This window comes from Poecilia latipinna, unplaced genomic scaffold, assembly GCF_001443285.1.
Source record: "Poecilia latipinna isolate Pla-1442-1.1 unplaced genomic scaffold, P_latipinna-1.0 Scaffold1732, whole genome shotgun sequence".
NCBI classification, from domain to species: Eukaryota; Metazoa; Chordata; class Actinopteri; order Cyprinodontiformes; family Poeciliidae; genus Poecilia; species Poecilia latipinna.
The window spans coordinates 74,099-94,077 of NW_015114348.1; the positions used below are offsets into that span (position 1 = coordinate 74,099).

Consider the following 19,979-nt stretch of genomic DNA (forward strand, 5'->3'; position numbering starts at 1 on the left):
TAAGAAACAGATGGATGGATTGATGGATAAATTGATGGACTGATTAGATGATGGACAAATAGATGGATGATCAGATTGATTGATGGAGGATGGATAAAGAAATGTATGAATGACTGGTTAGACGGATGCGTAATTAATGGATGGAGGATAATTGATGAACAAACATGAATGAATAGATAAAGAGACGATGAATGATGACTTGTCCATCATTCATCGGCTGATGAATGATGGACATTCATCAGTCCATGAATGTCCATGGACTGATGAATGATGGACAAGTCATCATTGACTTGTGATGATGAATGATGGACAAGTCAATGATCATCCACTGGTCATCCATATATCCATCCAGCCAGTGGATGGATGGATATATTTTTTTTTTATTTTTAATTTTAATAAAAAATTAAAAATTTTTTAAATTTTTTTTAATTTTTTAAAAATTAATCCACATTGATTTTTAAAAAAATTAATGTGGATTTTTTTTTTCCACATTAATTTTTTTTTTTTCCACCTGGAAAATGTCTAAATCAAACTCCGTAGTTTTCCGTTCGCCTTCTGTGTGTGTGTTTGTGTTTCTTTGCTGTTATAAAAGCTTCCTGCTCCAGATCAGCTTTCTTGGCCACATTCCCCTAAGTCAGTCGCACTATATTCTCCTGTTTGACAGAAATACACTGTAGAGAGAGTGGGTGTTTGACCTGATTATGCTGCTTCCAAAAGGCCCCGAAAGCACAGGGTCACATCGTCAGTGACTCAGTAACCCTGTGGGTTCTCCCACTATTTCACACTCGCGTTCATTCTCCCTCTTCCACACCGACGGCGAAAAGGCTTCCAGGGTAAACACCTAATTGCATGCCTCTTTTTGGTTTTAAAGCTCTCATTGCCGCCCTCGATGCTGACTGATATTGAGTTATGCAATGTGGGAGGATGGCATGTTATTTTTACATCCAAAGAGGAAAAGACATTGGGTTTGAACGGAGCACATGGCCTATTGTTTTTCTGTTAACAGGGGAATAGAGGAAAAACAACACGTATAATAGTTACCTTACGCAATGCTCTTGAATTATGCGCGCTGGAAGTGGACGGGGATTTAAATGTACGCTTTTGGTACAACGTTGCGGATTATGTTTTATAAGCTCTTAAGACATCTGAAATGATCCTGCGCAGAGATGAATCAGTGATGGATAATGACACAGTTGGACATTGTTCATTCATGAGAAACGCTTTAGGATCTGTCCAGATGGTTGCATTTGACCACTCCAGTTGTCTAGCTGTTTACTCGAATAATATTTGTTCGTTTAGACTTTATAGGTCAAACCTTACTTCTCAGTCTCAGCCCTAACCCTGGACATTAATGTTTCTATTATTTATTGTGAGTGTAAAGTAGGAAAGCTTTGCACACCACATCAGCATACAACATTGTTTTTCCTGCTCCATATAGAAGATTTGCATTGAAACCAAATGCACCATGGTAGGATAGGCTGGCTAAAGCACAGTTTTATGGTATTCACACGGTACCCAAACGATTAAAACGTGATCTAATTTATCTATTTTGAAAAGAAAAGCAATTATTTGAACTACAAGTAATTATAAAACATGACTTATTACAGGTTTGTTATGAGAAGTTGGTTGTTTTCATCTTTTTTCTAAAATAAATCTTACCATATATGTATGCAATACATTTAAATACAACCAAATAGGCAGTATAATTATTGATATGACAGCATTTTTTATTTTTTATTTTTTAACGGGGGAAGTACTGTTTGATGTTTCCGTCTTGCTCACTCACTCGATGGTGCGATTATAATTGATGTTAGCAAGTGTACGTTGACGTTAATGACTCCCTCTCTGAATCATAGACATTGATTTCCATCATTTCCCTCTGCCTTGACATTTGCATAATTTCCATATTAGTTTTCAGCTTTTCCCTCGTATTACAGACGCAGAATCAAGAAAACAAAAATGTCTAGGTGACTGAACTAAGTGAAGCTGACTGTAGCCGTGAGCATGTAATTTACAGGTAATTAACTCCCTTTGAAATGGCAAAACCAGGAAATGCAGGTGTAAAGCACCCGGTGACGGCATCCACTAGGTATTTAAAAGATCAAGGATTGCATCTATAAAAAAAAAAGTGACTCATCTGGAAGGTGATGTTTTGCATTTTGTCTATTCCATTTGTACAATGACGCAGTTTTTTTCATGAAACCTGTTTTCTGGTAATTGCACTGTTAGATAAGTTGGATGTCGCCACCACACATCCCAGTTATTATTTTAGGATAACAGGAGGATACTTAAACAAACCCTAGCCAGCAAGACTCTGGTAAAACACTGTGCCTGACATTTCATGCCGCATGATACACCCAGGAGTGTTTGGTCCAATTAAGAAGGTGCAGAAGCTAGCAGTTTGGCATCTGTTGTTACTGCCTCTTTGCTCTCCGTCTCACACTCTGGCTGTTAATGTCAAACGTAAGGTAGAATTTGGAGAATTTCACAATTTGTCATTTTACAGCACCAAATTTCTACTTATTTATTGGGATTTTATGTGATACGCCAAAAATCAGAGAAATGAAAAGAAAATGGGTTCATGGTTTTTGACATTTGTTCACATGTACAAGTTCTGAGAGAAGTTTTGTCTGTTTCACTGAGGCAAATGTCGCAGAAATGTTTTGGGATTTAATTCCAGCTGCTGTGACGTTTCGTAGCCTGACCCGCTTTGAAGTGCAGGGCGATATGCGGCGAATTTCAGTGGAGATGTGTATAGATTAATGAGCAATTTGGAAACAAAAAGGGCTCCTTTCTTCTGTTTTTCTACATTTTTGCAGTTACCATATAAACTATAGTCATCTTATGTGTGTATGTTACTGAAATGATAATTAAAGGTTAAACTCCTAAGTGGAATACAATTAGATGTATGTTAAATAATAGATAATCCCCTGAGGTTTTGTGCTCATATCTTCTCAAGAAACCATATAATTTAAGCAAATTGTGCAAATGTATTGATTCATTTCATGTTTAAAAAAAATAAAAAAATAAATAAAACTTATAAATTGGGAAAATGCAGTTACAAAACCCAACCCACCATAAACCGGCTGTCGTCGGTTTCTGTTTGACATGTTTTCTCAGACACGCATTTACGTTTTCGTCTCTACGCTGCCACCGTCATCCAGAGCCATTTAGGGGTGAGTGCAACCATAAGCTTGCATTCCTGAAATACCAACATTACAAACAAGCAGTCATGATGCGGGCTGCAGGCAGAGCCACGGCTCCCTGATAATGGCTTCTCGTCAGTGAGACAAACAAAAAAATTACAGATAATTATTTTTGGTTCTTACTCAGGTCGTATTTTCCGGTTTGCGACGATAAATAGGCAGAGTGGATTGTTTTGTTATTATTATCATGCAGGCGACGTTTAAGGCTCAGGTGCTCTCAATATGAGAGAAATTATTATTCAAGTTGCATTGCCTAATCGGCGGAAAATACGGCTAATCCTCATGGCGTCCATGCAGAATTATGTTTGTATGTTTTTTTGTTTTTGCAGCTGCACAAACATTGAACTTGCAGAGCTTGGGAACCAGACAGGTGGCATCAAAATAATGTAAGATGCACAATTCAAAGAATGAAATTCAATCATGCCAAATGATTTAGAATTTCTGAAATCTTATTTCCTAATAACTCCTTTGAGCCTTTGCCCGCCGGCAGAAAATTTTCCTGCTATTGAACGTTGCGCGTGTTCATATAAATTCGAAAAATCCTGCATTAAATTCCCATTTCTGAGGTCTTGAAGATATTAGGGTGTCATTTCATCACTGTAGCCTTTGAGTAAAGTAAATTACATTAAATAATCTGCTTGGTTTTCCTACAAAAAAAAAAAAACTTCTTTATGAAATTACCAAAACGCCACAAGTACCAAATAATACAATTTTACAATTTGTTTATTGAAAACGGAGACAATGCACAATATAACTCCAAGAAGAGAGATGTGCTGTACCAGATTATAGCTCTAAGTGTTCATTTCCACCTGTAGATGCCTGCTGGTGATTTTTTTTTTTTTTTTAAAGGAGAAAAAAAAAAAACGCATAAAAACGGATAATAAGTGACCAAAAATGACCAGCATCCCAAATGGACAATTCTGGTCATTTTTCAACCTTTTTGAACAGCGGTGAGGAAAAAAAAAAAAAAAAAAAGACTCAGCCTCCAGGAGTAAACGAAGCCAAACAAACAAACAAGGCACCGTTTTACTGAGGCTCCGATGACTAATGAATAGTCCTTGTGCTGTGACACTATTTTACACAGTTAAATAATGAGCCATTATGAACAAAGCTATGACACACGGCACACCTACGAGGCTAAGTAGCTCGCATTTAAATCCCAGACACATGGAGACCGTTTGTGTTCAGAGACACTTTTAAGTCGGGCTTGAGACTCCTTCATCACCGTGAGGAACGGAGGGGACGTGGGGGAGGGGACAGGGGATGGGAGGCGCAAACTGCTCCTATGTCTCCGAGCCATCAAAGGGGAGGTATTAACATAGCCGAGAAGGTGTGAAATGATGCCAGTCGAACTCCTTTCTAGCCAAAGGGGCTGCTTCACCCTATTGAGAGGTTGCGAGTTTGTTTCCAGCCCCCTTCAATATGTCGGAATGGGTGATTAACACCATCTTGCTTACAGACGAGTGTAGAAATGTTTCTGATTTTGTGTTCGTCACTGAGTGAATGTGACTTTTCTCATTTGTCATTAAGTCCAGAAAATCACTGTGTTTGTAAGTTGGTGGAAAGTGGACGGGGTGAGTGGTCGGCATCTTAAAGGGTGGGGGTCAGAGGGAAAACATTATGGCTTTACGGCCACAATGATGTCATGTGGCTTTCAAGGCAGATGATCCACTGGTCTCTTGGGTTGAATTCACAGGCTCAGGCTCTTTGTTCAGGTTGAATAAGGAGACGGAATCAGTCATGTGTAGGTACCAGTCGCCAGTAAGTGGTGAGACGTTAACGCCAAGGCGACGTGTTTACGGGGCTGATTAAGGCAGTTCAGCACAGCCATTTAGAGTTTGACTGTGTTTCAAAGCGGGGTGGGTGACAGCTTTGAGTTGGGTTGGAACATCAATTTACTAGCAAATTGTTTTTTTTTTTTGTTTTTTTTTTAAGGCAAACGAGAGTGAAGAGAGGTGCTAAAAGGCAGGATATTTAAAAGAAAAACAAAGACGGTTGGCCTAGACTGCACCATTGTTGAGATTTGCTCCATTTGGGAATGAATACCTCTGTGAAGATGAGAATGCATGTAAAAAAGGGACACATGTCAGTACTCGCACAACTTGACACAAAGCAAGACAGCTCTGTCTAGGAATCATCCAAAACTACCGCAGTTTCACTTTTTTTCCGAACAAATTTTTTTTCTTGCAACACTAAACCCTTTCAGCCCGCAGCTCAGGTGCGACTAGGGTAAAAAAAAAAAAAAATGCTTTCTGGTTCATGCTTGAACTGCAAAATAACAGCGAGAAAATTAAACAAAAAGGCTGTGATTTCACGAAACATTTTTGAACATCTCTTTTTCCACTGTTTACATGTGCTGCAGAGGATATCCACTTTCCGTAATGTTTGTGTTACCGTGGTCTGGACTTTAAAGTGATTCTCACAACATAATAACCTGGGCTGAACGTTATCTACACAAAAAAATTAAGCAAGCATTTATAACATAATCACCATGCTTCCCAGCTGCTGCAAATATAACTTGTTTAGATAAATGTGGTTAATTTGTTATCTCGCTGTGCACTGGGGCAGCTAGCCTTATTTTCTAAGGTCATAATAACATTTAAGTTTGCTTTTGCCTAAATTACTGACTTCACTGCAGTCATACACTCTTTACCCTCTGTTTGCTTTCACATATTTTTTTCCACTTGACTCAAAACCTTAGAGGGGATATAATTTTCTTCCTCTGGCTTGTTTGTTTTTACTGGTGTTGCTGGAGTGGACAAAGAAAAGATTCTCTCTGGGAATGTAAGTTGGAAGCAAATATCTTGAATGTTTGCATTTTTGGGGCTTCCAGGAACCAAAGCTGACCTCATCTTGGGTGGAGTAAACATCTGTTTTTTTTGTTGTTTTTCTCGTCCCGTTCGTAGAGGATTAGCTGGGCGCTGAGTCTGAAATGGCTGTCAGTTTTGACTCGGAGTAAAAGTGACCACAGTGACAGAATGAAGCTATCTGTATGGAGGAACTTTTTTCTGCCATCAGGATTGCATGTCTTTTTGTTCTCAAAACTTTGAATACTTTTGCTTACAAAAGACATGAAACCCTGCCTTCAGACTGAAAATGCTTGCTCTTGGATTATGGCAGAAAAATTCCTCCACATATCTGAACCAGAAAGTTTTCAACTTCTCCGCCTCTGGTGTGATGGATGCATTCAGTTCATGCAACTGAATGCATGAACGAAATCTTCATAGAAAGGCATGTTTTGCTAAAAAAAAAAAAAAACCCAAAAAAAACAAACCTGCATGCACATTACATTTCGCAAGGATTTCAGTTTCACTCTCCTTTTTCTTGAGATGTTGGTCTTTATTAGTACACGTGAATAAGAACTTTGTCAGCGTCTTCTTTATGTCACTTCTTCTTTAAACTTTGCCGCCTTTTCACCAACAAACCTGTTTCCTCTTTCTCAACAAACGCCTACTTCCTCCTTCTGTGTCTCTCGGAACCCTCTCGGTTGCTCTTTTCCTCTACCCGAAGTGCTGCACAGACCGTCGTGGAGCTCTCGCCTTTGGCTTGTGATGCTGAAAAAGCTCTCCGTTCGTCTGAAGTTGCTTAGAGAAAGCAGCTTTTCTTTGTTTTCTGTCACAAAGCCGTCGCATCTTTGAGAAGCAGGTTGGTTTTTTTGTTTTTGAGGAAGACTCGCTGTCCTGTTGGTTATCGAGTGGGTTTTTTGGGGGGTGGGGGGCTGTAAATTTTCACATCTTTGCTGTGTGTTTTCTTCTTCACGCGACACAGGATGCAGTAGGCCTCAGGGTGTGGTGGTTGTGTTTGATCTACTTTCTTCAACGGTGCTGTCGTTGGAAACAAACGTTACCTTTAGATGCATATTCTGGAGCAGCTATAATCTATAAGTGCAGTTTATGTGCTCTTTGACTGACCCAGTGCATAAGTTTTATTTGTTTCAAGTGTAGAAGCCGTTTGTATCAAAGAGACATGAGATTTCAGAGGTTTGAGCTTTTGAGGTATCATGATTTGAAGGACGGAAACACTCAATGTGGTTTGGAAGAAAAGGGCCGCACTTATTGGAAAGTAATTACTAGGCAATATGAAGATCCCCACAAATGCCCTTTATGGATTGCATGTTTTCCTGTGGGGCCTTATTTCTGCCCTCCATTTTTTTTCCCCCACTTTTGGCAAGTGTAGCCTCTTTTTCCTACCTCTTATTTTTTATAGCTTTCCAATGTTGTGATTAACTGGGTTTTGCAGAACGTCATCCAAGGACCTCTAATTGATTCTGACTCACTTGTTTACCTCAATCTGCTTTGCTTTCCCTGATCACGTCGGCACGCTTCGGGTTTGCTCGTACCTTGCTCTGCGGCTCGTTCTGTCCCTCTTTCACCTTACCTCTGTCGGAGGTATTCCGTAGATTCAGCCTGGCGTGTTGCTCGCTGAGGAGCACTACAGCTGCTTTATGTCACCTCCTGTGGTCGAGACTTTAGCAAGAGCTCCACTGACTGCGTTGCTGGAGTTGCTACCTGCTGGTGGAAGAGTCGTTTGACAGGATATCCTGGCTGCGGTGGTGTTGTGTCAATTGGGTTTGGTTTCTGACAAAGAGACCCGGCGGCAAGAGTCACCAAGATGTTGTCGTCTTTTCTTGTTTGGCCGCCAAACATTTGAAGATGTAACCCATCCGCTACAATGTTATTTAAGAGGAACTAGTCGAGCGCCAGTATTTTTAAAACTGTTGGCAGTCGTATGTTTTTGTCTCAGAGGATTGCACTTCCTCCTTTGGTTGAACGCCACACTCTTAACTTCACCTTTTCCCCCCTTTGTCTTCTGTCTGTATTTATAGCTCTTTTTACTGATCCTTCCCCCCCCAATCTTTTTATTGTAAATTTTAGCAATGAAGAATTACAGCTTTGAACCAAGTAGGAAAGACAATACCTCATTTATTTAAATGCTAACTAATTTATTTTACTTTTTCAAGCAGCTGTTTTTTTTTACTCTTAGCTCTCTGCTCTGCTTTTGCATGAATATTTTTGCAAAAATGTCAAATCCCAGATGTTCAGACAGGATGGGTGACAAACACTGAACATTTTTTCACAACAACAGTTAAAATTACAAGTAAAATGTATTGCTTCCTAACTGTATGCAGTGACATACAGTCACAAGCCCACTAACCAAAATAATTTGTTGTGATTCACAAATGGTAGGAACTGGTTAATCGTTACCATAGTAAATCACAAGTCTTATCACAAGGAGGTTTTCTTTTTTTTTTTTTTTTTTTTTTTTTAAAAAGCAAATATAACGGCTGCCAAATCCCCAATTGAGAGTGGGAACAAAAGCAATTTTCTGTTTTCAAGCTAGCCTTCCTTATTTCTCCTCGCTTCCTGTAACAATCTAACAAAACCTCCACCTCTAAAAAAATTTTCTTTTTTTGCTCACAGCACATATCAAACACTTACCGTGCATGTTGTGCTTTTTTTTTTTTTTTTTTTTTTTTTTAAGATAAAATATCTCAGAAGGTGATGCAGAGCAACTGAGTGCTAACTTTAAAACCCGCTGCCAGTTATGATAAACTTCATTTATCCTGACTGTGATGAATGTGGTCAAATGTATCTTTGCTCTATGCTGCCACACAAAGTTACTACAGTTACTATGTTGTGGGAGATTTTGACGTCATCGCTTGTTTCGGGGGATTTTTTCTGACTGCAGGCCTTGTGACAAGTCCTTCCTTGTTTTCACCGCTGATGAATCCATCCATGTATAAATTTAAAACATGTGTCCTTAAATATCATAGATAGTTACTGTATATTTTTTAAATGTCGGAAGTGTCCAAGCCCTTAACATTCAGAGTCGGCGCCATCTCTTTGATTCAGTCATTATTTACGTAGCTAAATTCAGCAGCTGTGTGTGTGTGTGTGTGTGTGTGTGTGTGTGTGTGTGTGTGTGTGTGTGTGTGTGTGTGTGTGAGAGAGAGACAAATATTCCTCCAGGATTAGGAGTGAAGTAGCAGCAAGGTGAGGATAGACTAATGAACTTGATTAACTAGTCATGAGGTGTGAGCAGATTCATGTCAGCAGAAGCTTCGGCTGTTAGCAGCCCTGCACGACTTCAGGTGTGTGTGTTAGCAAGGAGGTAACACATCAGTAACGACCTTGAAGAGGCAGCTGTTGCTTCTCTAACATCACTGCTGACGTCTTCAGTATAGTAAGGGTTAAAAAAAAAGTGCTAACATTCTTAGCGACCGTCATTCTATAGTTAAAGATGTAATTCCTGAGAATTAAAAAAAAAATAAAATAATATAACCCACTGGATATAATTACCAATAATCTCAAGAGTGGATGTTCGAGCAAGTTCACCCAGAGGTCAGGTTGTGTAATCTGCGGAGAAACCTCCAAAACAGAGCTGCATCAAAGACTTTTTAGACCTTGCATAGTACGATAATTACTTAAAAAATAATAATAAAAGAAGAAAAAACATAATTTGTTTGAAGAGCATTTTGTGAAAGAAAACATTCAAAGTAGCATCTGGATAAGCTACAATGTTTCTTGAAAGCGTTTCTTTTGAACAGTTGTACAATATCTTTCTGATCTTGTTTGTGAATAGAGAAGCTTTAATAAGCATGAGGCCATCTGCCTGACAATTGAATCTGCAGAAACTGGGCCCGCAAAAAAGGACGGTAATCTCAAGTGCAGCAGCGACTCTTAAAATGCTTACAATGAGGAGAGGGCCAAAATCTAAAGATGCGTATGTCATTATAGGCGAGATGCAGACTGCCTCGGTGATGCATGCTGTCAAACAATGGAATGAATTTTGTATTTTTGTAGAACCGTTTCTTCATGTAGATCATTTTTAATGTAATTTTATGCCACGATGAGGAAAGCAAAAATAACTGTGTATTGCTTTTGAGTAAGACCACGAAACTGTTTGGGCCTCTTCTGGCTCCAGTAATAACAACTCTTGCTCAAGTAGAATCAAAATTATAACAACAAGTTGCAAAACCTTTGTTCTGTCATACAGGAGCCAAAGGGTGTGTTATACAAACACACAAAGTGCAACATAATCACCCTGTGTGCGTAATGTGTGTGTGCAGATGTTGTAAGGTGTCAAGATCAAAGCGAGTGCAGCTCTCAGCCCTCGTGCACAGAGTCTGTGACCTTTTGTCTCAGTTTGCACATAAAGGATGGAGCAAACAAGCCCGGAGCCCTGCAGCAAGCCGGGCCCTTGTAGAGGCTTCAGATGCAGAGCTAGAGGGCACTCTTTTGAAACCTACCCAGCTCAAAAACAGAGATACTGTGGCCAACGTGAACATTAACAGTGTTTGTTCAAAAAAAAAAAAAAAAAAAAAATGGTATCGGCCAATGGTATCAGCAGGTTAAGCTTTTTAACAGATCGGTACTTTTAATGAATTAGTAAAACCTGTGAAAATGTTACACTTCTATAAAAACATGCAATTTATTTTTATTTAAATTTTAAATCTGTTTTTTCTAATCTAGTTTAAACATAATTTAGAAAAGTTAGGCACTTTGAAATGGACTAAAATATGTCAATACTTATCTACACCTTATATCATTTAAAAAAATATATTGATACTGAACATATACACGTCTTTATTTTTGAAATTGGGCATTAACATGTAAACAAAACCTAAGACAGTTTAAAAGTTTACTGTTTTTTGTTTTTTTTATATTCTATTGTGTAGTTAAAACAAACCTTTGAGTTTTCAATGGAGACGGTATTGAAGTCAGGAATCAGTGGTTTTGACTGCATCTGGTCTCTCAGACCACGGCAGCTTAAATATCAGAGAAATTTTGCAGGTCAACCTCAGGTCACCTATAATTTCAGCACTGACATAATCTGCATGGTGCATGGAAAAAAAAAGGATGACACTTAATAAATGCCTGTTAGCTGAGCCTTTCGGTTCTTCAAGGCCAAGAGGCGGGTGGGGTGAAAGGTCAAACTGCTGCTTCATGTTCCCTCGCAGCATCACGGCTTCAAAGATCACTGAATAAATTGGCAGCTCTCACACATTTTGTCTGTTGCATAAAATGAAAGATTTCAGAGTTTGTTTGATTTTTTTTTTTTTTTATCAAGTTTTGATATCCAAAATGCACATTCTAGTTTTTGCCACCATTAATGGCGTTTTGTTTTCATACTCATTTTTCTTTGTGTGTTTTTGTTTTGCAGTATCATTTGCTGCATTTCCACCTCTTGCATTGCAGCCTTTTGTTGTTTTACCTTCATTTACGCTGAACGCCGTCTTCTATCAGCGTCTGCCTCCTTTAGGCTTTATTACCTCTTACTTCCTTCCTCCTCCCTTTTCCTCTCATGTTTCTTTGAGTTTCTCAGCCTTATCCTCTCTTTATTTATTTTTTCTTTCCTTCTCTCCCCTCTCTGCAGATGAGGTGACCCTCACATAACATTGCATGAATTATTAAGGGGAAACCAAGCTCTGCCCAGCCAATCTGTGGTCATCTCTCATCCGCTCTTCCTTTTGCTCTTTCCCTTTCACTGCCCTGTTTATCGATGCTTGTGCTTTGAACCTCCTGATCCAATCACAGTTTTTTCATCCATTTCAAATCACTTTTTAAATGTTTTTTGGTTTGCTGAAAATCAAAAAGTTCTGGTTGGGTGTAATATTCCACATTAATCTAAATAAACACTTAAATGGTGAGGAATCCAGAGGAGCACGGTGGGACACAAGTCATCTAATGTGAGAAAACAACATCAACGGACAAACGGCTGCAGGGAAGTCGAGCCGACTCCTGACAGCCAGAGTTCTCTGCAGCAAATAAAAACAGGGAGATGTTTTTTTTTTTGACCTTCCGGCGGAGCAGAAAATAAACTTTCGCTAGTTCAGAGTTGACCAAACGAGGTTGGAATAAATCAACCTGCTCTGACGTGATGAGCTCTGACAGCAGATAGCTCAGCATCAAACCTCCATTTACAATAAAGCGGCTGTGATGAGACGTCGCAGCGACACAATGGGAATTGACACACAGATCCGTAGGCCTGTAAATACACGGACAAACAAGGTTAAAAAAAAAAAACAACAAAATCCTGAACCTTGTTGCTTTGCAGTTGTTTTCAGGAGAGGTAGAGGGGAGGGGAAAAAAGAACATGTTAATCAGATGAGGCTTTCTTGTAAAGCTGCTCATGGTGTGGTGGTGTGTCACACCACTTTGTCTCTAAATTAGATTTAACCCTGTTTTTTAAAGAGATGTGCCCCGACTGCCAGCACTGAGGTTGGTGTGTGTGTGTGTGTGCGTGCGTGTGTGTTCCTGCATGTTTTGTGTGTCTTTCCAGCCAATAATCCCAGAGGGTAACCATGTTTGCGTCATCTGAAGTCGCTGTTAGATGACGAGATGCTTGAAATAATATACTCATACACACAAAGCATACCCTCTGTGTTTTTATTGGAGCCAGCCTTCGGGCTGCAATGCAGTGCTCTTGTCGGGAGGAGAGCCTCTTATTTTGGAGAGAACAGACTAACAAACCTTCCCTCATCGGTTGCATGCAAATGATCAATTTCGATTAGATCCGAGCAAAGGTGTTTAAATGACAGTTGAAAAGGTCTGCCTTTGCAATTAAATGGGAAAAATAAAAGATAAAGAAACTTAAAAAAAAAAACCATAATGCTGCACATCCATGTATTTGTTGTTTTTACTGCGATGTACGTTGCTTTCTGGTTTGAACTGAAAAGTACAAATAGAAGTCACGTTTATTTCCGTGCCGCAGACAGCGGGGTCGTTCTCGACAGTTTATGCATCTACCCACAATGCATTGCAGAGAAAAAAAAAAAAAAACCCAGAGCTCTGCAGGTGAAAATATTTTTCCCTGATAAAGAAACAGTGACCTTGCATCTCTTGGTAATGTCTTATGATGCTGTTGATCAATAAATAACCACAAGACATCATGTGTTTCTCTTTCATGTGTTTCTTTTTATCTTCAAAAATTTCATTTAAAAAAAAACAAAAAACAATAGGTATATACATGGTCTCTCCAGTTTTAGTTTTGCATTTGTACTGACGGTCGTCATCCAATTGAGAACTACTGAGTGCGCAGACAGAGTTTCCGTCCATTAGAGGGACTCGGTGAGAACTTGACTTTTTGTGGTTGCATATAGAGGACAAGATGTACTCAGTGATGTTGTGGTGGGCAAAATGCTCTCTTAGAAATCTGGGATCTCTGTTGTTTTTGCTGTAACAGCTAAAATACATAAATTGTAGTCCTCACAGTACTTAATAAAGTTGCTTGGTTCTACTTTTTTTATTTATTTTTATAAACAGAAAAAAAAAAGCACCGTTACTACTGGTGACTATTGTATGAATAATAATCACATTTGTAACTTGTGTATCTTGTTATTTTAAGCTTGATAAACTGACTTAAACAATAAAGGACACAGACCACCTTAATTTTTTTGTTTGTAGTTGAGATCTCGTTGCACAGAACATGATATCTATTTGTCATTCTACTCAGGATAACAAGCTGATTTAGTTTGCTTATTGGGCAATCTGCTCAGGTGACCAGCCTATCGGCAGCTGCTTAGCAGATAATCTGAATTACCTTCTCAGAGGTGAATATCGCTACTTTTGTCTACATGCAATGACTGTTTATCTGACAACTAGCTGTGAATCATATTGCAGCAACTCAATGCATTTATCTAAAGGTGATGACATATTGAAGTTCAATACGAGTATTAAAATGGGAATGAAAAAGGATTTAAGTGACTTTGAATTGGTGTGTTTACTGAGTAGAGATGTGCTGGTATGAGAAACCCACCTCTGTAAAATCTTGCTATACCTTTTTAGTGGTAACCAGTTCATGCCGACATGTACAGTGTTGGCAAATAGTAAGAAACTATGTAGTGTGTAAGTGACGCTTGTCATAGATAACCACTAACACATAGAAATGCTATTGTGCTGTGATAGCCGTGTGAAATACTCAATTCGTCAATTATTCCATAACTTATCCTTGCAAATTGCAGATACATTAATATATTGAAGGAGACGCCTCATGGAAACTCCTGCAAATCTCTGGGGCTGGATTTTTTTTTTTGTTTTACTTTAATTACTTGTTGGGTAGTAAAAACCTATTTTGTGTTCCTTGTTAAGTTTTAACGGGGTGAAGAAACCAAAACTGGTTCATTCTTAAAATGTAGCAATGCCCTGTTTCCTCTAATGCTGGCTTAGAACGTGAAACGTTGCTGCAAAATCAATTTACAACCCATCATTTAGTCTAGATGAATGCAGAAGCTACAGTTGTTCAACTATAGCTTTGTAGAAAAAAGGTTTCCTTTGCTTTTTATTTGTTTTAATAAAAATCAAAACATGCAGTGTTAACCATCTTTAATGTAGCATGTAGTTGTGCTGAAGCAAAATGTGTTGTATTCTATACCTAACCTAATAACTTGGCCCGTGTAGGGGGTACGGGAGGGGGCAGAAAAGTGTTTCTCCAGAAATTTCCAACTTGTCCAGTCGCTGTTAAGAGATACAATCTTCTCAAATGCCTTACGATCCCGAACACGGATTCCTAGCTGTCGATTCATTTCAGTGCGGGCCGTAGTGGTGGCCCCAGCATCCATCCGACCATCAGACCAGCTCTGCTGCTAAACATGTGGCTTGAGTCTCGGCAGGCTGTGGCAGAGGTTAGCTTTCAGCCACTGTCTCTTCGTCTTTACTCTTTCCTGACACAGACATGTCGATGACTAACATGTTTTCATCTGCCGAAGATGAGTAAGCAAATCACACATGCTGAGTGTATGTATACAGTACCACAGGATGTACAGTGCTGTGAAAAGTATGTATTTCTTTACTTTCTCTTCTGTTTTAGCTTTTTTGTAACTTATTTGTGTTTTTGGTTTTTTTGGACAGTATTATAAAAAGCACAAGTAAACGTAAAAATCTTTCAGATTCCATCCTCATTTGTTTCTGTCTAAAAATCAACCTTACCCTATGTTATAAAGTAGCCACAACAAAAAAAAAATGTTCCACTTCAGAATTGATTTATTTCAGCCACATTATCTTAAGCTGGACTTTTGACGCGGCCAATCCAAGACTTTTAGTCCCAGCTGATATTTTCCAGTATTTAGCTGTTTGTTTTCATCACGTGGCTGCAGTCAGCGCCTTGGTATTTGCCATTAAGCATTATTTATTTCAGCACAAGTTCATAGTGGAAAATAAAAAGGCAATCTTTCAAATCTTCCATACGCTGAGCGTAATTTCAGAGCCTCCGGAAGCATTTAACACATATTAAAGAGCCAGCCTGCTGTCGAATGAGTTCAACTCATTCATATCTCTGCGGTGAGACTTGAGTGGCCGATGTGACTTGAGTGTGTCACCTGTTTTAGAAAAGAAAATCGCACCGAAAGCTCATGCTATTGATGCAGCAGCTGCCATGACGACGGCCTCTTGAATTAAGGTTATGTGGATTATTATGGGGTGACTCACACACAAAGCTAGGGAACTATTATTATGTAGACTCTCTTTTGAATTATTGTATATTTACAAAGGGACGTGTGTTTTTTTCTGGTTGCGTTGTGACTTCGGGTGCAGAGGGTTTTCTCTGTTTTGTGTGTGTGATGAATGGACACACATTCTGTGCATAACCATGCATACGGGATTTTATACATCAGCATTCAAAATGTTCTGCACAACGATACTCCCCTAGGAATTTGTCCCAGACAGTTTTTATGCATTATGGATTAAAATTTAAAAAAAAAAAAAAAAAAAGTAAAGCAAGTTCTTCATCAGAAACTTGGATGTTCTGAGCTTTCCAGACAGGGATAAATAATAAATAATTGATGGCATATGCTGTATGAAACTTCCACTTTTCCACTTTATAGCTGTGAGCAGCAGTAAGTTTCATTAGATCTCCTCCTGCGTGCGTGCACACACACACATACACAAGCACACACACACACACGCACGCACGCAACACACAAAGCCCCACTTGTGTGCCTCAGAGTGGCTGTGATTTGGCCGATTTTTTTTTTTTTCTTTGTTGTTGTTGTCGGTTTTTTTCTGCCACTGGTCCTCTAACTGGCTTATCTTGGAAGCCCACTGAGTTTTTCAGGTCAGGCTGGTTGCTGGCGCCTCCCTCACATATTGTGCTTCTTTATGCCCTCTCAAGAGCCCTAATTCAGATTGGAGGAACCCTGGATTATGAGTTCAGCACTGTGGTGTGCATTTATTACCTTCAGGAGCAGAGAGAGGCTTTCAGCTGTCTTTGAGTTTGAATCCGGTGAGCGCATCATTGTTTTCGAGTAAACGTGCAGATTTGGAGTGCGTTCACACTTTGACTTGTGGTCATCATCTTTTACGTACTGTAACAACAATCTGTGGTAAAAAAAAAATGGGCAATGAGATTGAAATGCAATTTGTTTATTTAAATCTGTTTAAACTGTTCTTTTTCAGAGTAGATGGACTGATAATACAGCATACAGGCTCAAAATACACACATACACACACAAATTCAGATCTCTACTAATATTTAAATAAATGTCCGTTAGTGAGTTGCAATAGACTAAACACTTTGCATCCATTACTGAGCTTCCTGCACGATTTTAGTTCATTTTTGTCACCCATTCTTATTATCAGGTGGATTTAATTTAAATTGTCTGGTTTCCTAGCACAGAGCTTTTACACATGATTCATACATTTCTAATAGGTTTGATGTCAAAGGTTTATTGGTGGCTTCTCTTCTGTCCATTTCAAACCTAGTTTAGATTTTCCTGCTTTTAACCCAATTGTGTCCAACTTTAATGTTTTTTTTTTTTTTCAGGTTAATTTTGAATCTTCATTATGTCGCCAACTGTTTGAACCTGTAATACTGACGACATCTCTGCTGACGCTGCCAGCAGAGATGTCTGCAATTCCTCACTGCTCAAAGAAAAGTCTTTGAACTGCGTCTTCTGCGTAACCACGTACCTCTGGACCAACGTGCTGCTCTTTCTGTTTGCAGATTTGGATGAGCCGTCTCTAGAGTTGTTTGACAGTGGTGTGAGGCAGCGAGATTCGCGCCAAGCACTCTCCCGGCAGCCATGCCGCCGCCGGCAGACATCGTCAAGGTGGCCATCGAGTGGCCCGGGGCCTTCCCGAAGCTCATGGAGATAGACCAGGTGGGTGTCTTATAAAAACACTGTCAATCTTTATCTGTTACATCCACACATCACTAGAGTTAAACAGCTGACGATTTGTTAACACTGTATACATAGTGCATATTTGGTGTGAACACACTGGCGCACAATAATCAGATTTTGTGTAACTAACAAAGACGCTCGGGGGGGCAACAGGGAGGTGGGATCCGGGCTAAAAGCAGCTTCTCCCATTTTTCTCAATAATGAGTCTAATTAGCCCAAAGGTAGGGCTCTTAATTAAAGATGTCTAATGGAAAAACGCAGCTACACAAGCACAGCTTCAAAGTTATTACACTGACTGCGGCAATCAAGCTTTCTCGATTAACCAAAGTCTTTAAACTCCGTTTGAATTCTTAAGTAGTACTTTGAAGTCCTTGCACCGGTTTATTTGATAGTTGACCTGTGATTAAAATAAAATCTATTTTGGATCCCATATAAAGAGCTGTTTTCATACTCGCTGTAAGTTCACACATGCGCCCAGCCCAGCAAGACGGGTGTATGGTGTCGCACGTCTGAGACGGGAAGATTTTGAATAAAACTTACATCACCGTCAAACAATTTTTTTTTCAAGAATTTGTTCATCATAGCCTCATGCAGTCCCTGTTTGATCAATGTAAATGTTTAGAGTTTTGATTTAGAAATTCAGATTTTACTATAATGTATATTTGATGCTCTACACACCACATTCTTGCCGTAGCATCAACAGATATTCGCACTCAACAACAGCTGCTTGTAAATGGGTTACATCTATATAGCAAATACAAAAAAAATAATCTTGACTGCTCATTCAGTGGGATTTTAAAAAAACAAGTTTGGTTCGGTGGAAATTTCTCCCTCTAACACCCACTCAGACACAGATGAGCGCATTATGGACATGTTGTAAGGTTCATATTATTGGCTGAGGACTCGTTTTGATTTCGTGACTGGGTGGAGGCTCAACGTTTGAGCTACAGTAACAGTCTGAGCCTGTCTGTTTGTGATCCAACAAACCCAAAAAGACGAAAAACAATTGATCTTTATGGTTAGTTTTGAGAGAATCTCTGTTATGTAATATTGCGCACTTCCTCTAATAGTCTCTTGCTGCTATTTAGAAGATCATCAGGCCGCTGTGAGATTCTCGCAGTGAGATAATCATGAGTGAAAATAAATAGCATAATCAGTTTAAAAGAGCATTTGCTTTTATTGACCAGACATATCTTCCAAACTGCCGTGTTGGTCTTTTCGTAAATAAGAAGAAGGCTTATCTGTGCGCGGGTAGCAACGTGTGGAGGAAGAGTAGCGCTCCATTACTTTGTGCTCCACACAGAAAACACATTCACGTCCTCTGACAGCTTGTTAAAACGACTTCAAACAACAGAAACAGAAAGTTTCATAAATGTCTGTGTAACTATATCAATAAGGGGCCGATGTCTACTGGGAAATTTAGCGGCACATATTGCAAATCTCACCATATTATAGCTACCTCACAAAGCGCTGAGTTTCTCCCACATCTCTGCACCGAAGTTGGCCTTCGACTCTGACTGCTTGTTTTTTGTTTTTGTTTTTTTGTTTTTTACTCCACCTAGTTGTATTTTTAGCTAATTTATGAACATGTTATGACTTATCTGATCATAACATGACTTTACATTGTTACATAATTGTAATTACTGAGATGAAATGTCAATTTGGGATTTTAATCTGCTGCTGCAGTGGGAGCTGGACAACAAATTTAAAAGAAAAAAAGAAAAACAAAGTGGGCTTCTAACTTGAAAGTGTGTAGTTAAACAAGAACTTTGGTTTAATTTCTCATCATTAGATTCATTGAAAAGCTGGTAACTGAACTGCTTTGAAGTTTAACAATTTGCTTAAGCGCGCTGGCTGCTAATTTAAGGTGAATATTAACCTTTTTTTTTAAATTATCATTACGGCCTGCTCTGAATGTCAACCGATGGTCGGTGTCTGACAAACGGTGACTAACTCGGTAATAAAATAATTAGCCCAAATAATGACTACCTCGCATAAAGAGGACATGTTTGCTGTTTGATTGTGGCCTTTTTCTCTGTGCCCGTGTGTGTGTGTGTGTGTGTGTGTGTGTGTGTGTGTGTGTGTGTGTGTGTGTGTGTGTGTGTGTGTGTGACTCACAGATGGGTTAATTACTGTACAAGCTATGAGTCACTGAGGCAACTGGAGCTACAAATGCCCTTCTCATTGGATAATCCAATGAATGGGGCATTGAACTATGGAGTACTTGTGCTTCTGGTTTTCCTACGAGTCGTTTTGGAAAAAAAAAATACAGAGTGTAGATTGAGGGATGTGCTGAGATGTTTTACGAACTACTTATTGTAAACTGGCTTTAGTATAGTTTTGCATCTTAAGCTCTTGAACCCACCTGCCTCCGTCGCTCGTTCCTCCGCGTTTCTCCAACTCTCTTATCTGTCATCTCTCTCTCTCTTGTTCCACCTATTTCTTTTCTCCTCCTCCTTGTCGCTCTTTGCCTCTCCCTCTCATTCATCCCCCCCGCTCACTCCTCCTCCCTCCTTTGTGTTGTTACTGTGAAACTTGCGCTCTTCCTCTTCTTCTCTTGTCCTCTACCACCAGCCCTCCCCTCCCTGTCTCTCCTCCTCCTCCTCCTCCTCCTCTTGCATCTCCTCGGTACAATAGGCCCTGCAGTAGCATATGGC

The 19,979-nt window shown here is 39.4% G+C and overlaps 1 long non-coding RNA gene across 1 annotated transcript in view; it reads left to right on the forward strand.

Annotated features, from left to right (window-relative positions):
- Window positions 1-17,301, forward strand: part of LOC106964877 (uncharacterized) — a 42,731-nt gene extending 25,430 nt beyond the window's left edge. The window contains exon 2 of the long non-coding RNA XR_001428519.1: window positions 17,145-17,301. This is a non-coding gene — a long non-coding RNA (uncharacterized LOC106964877). The remainder of the gene's footprint in view (window positions 1-17,144) is intronic.
- Window positions 17,302-19,979: the final 2,678 nt, after the last annotated feature.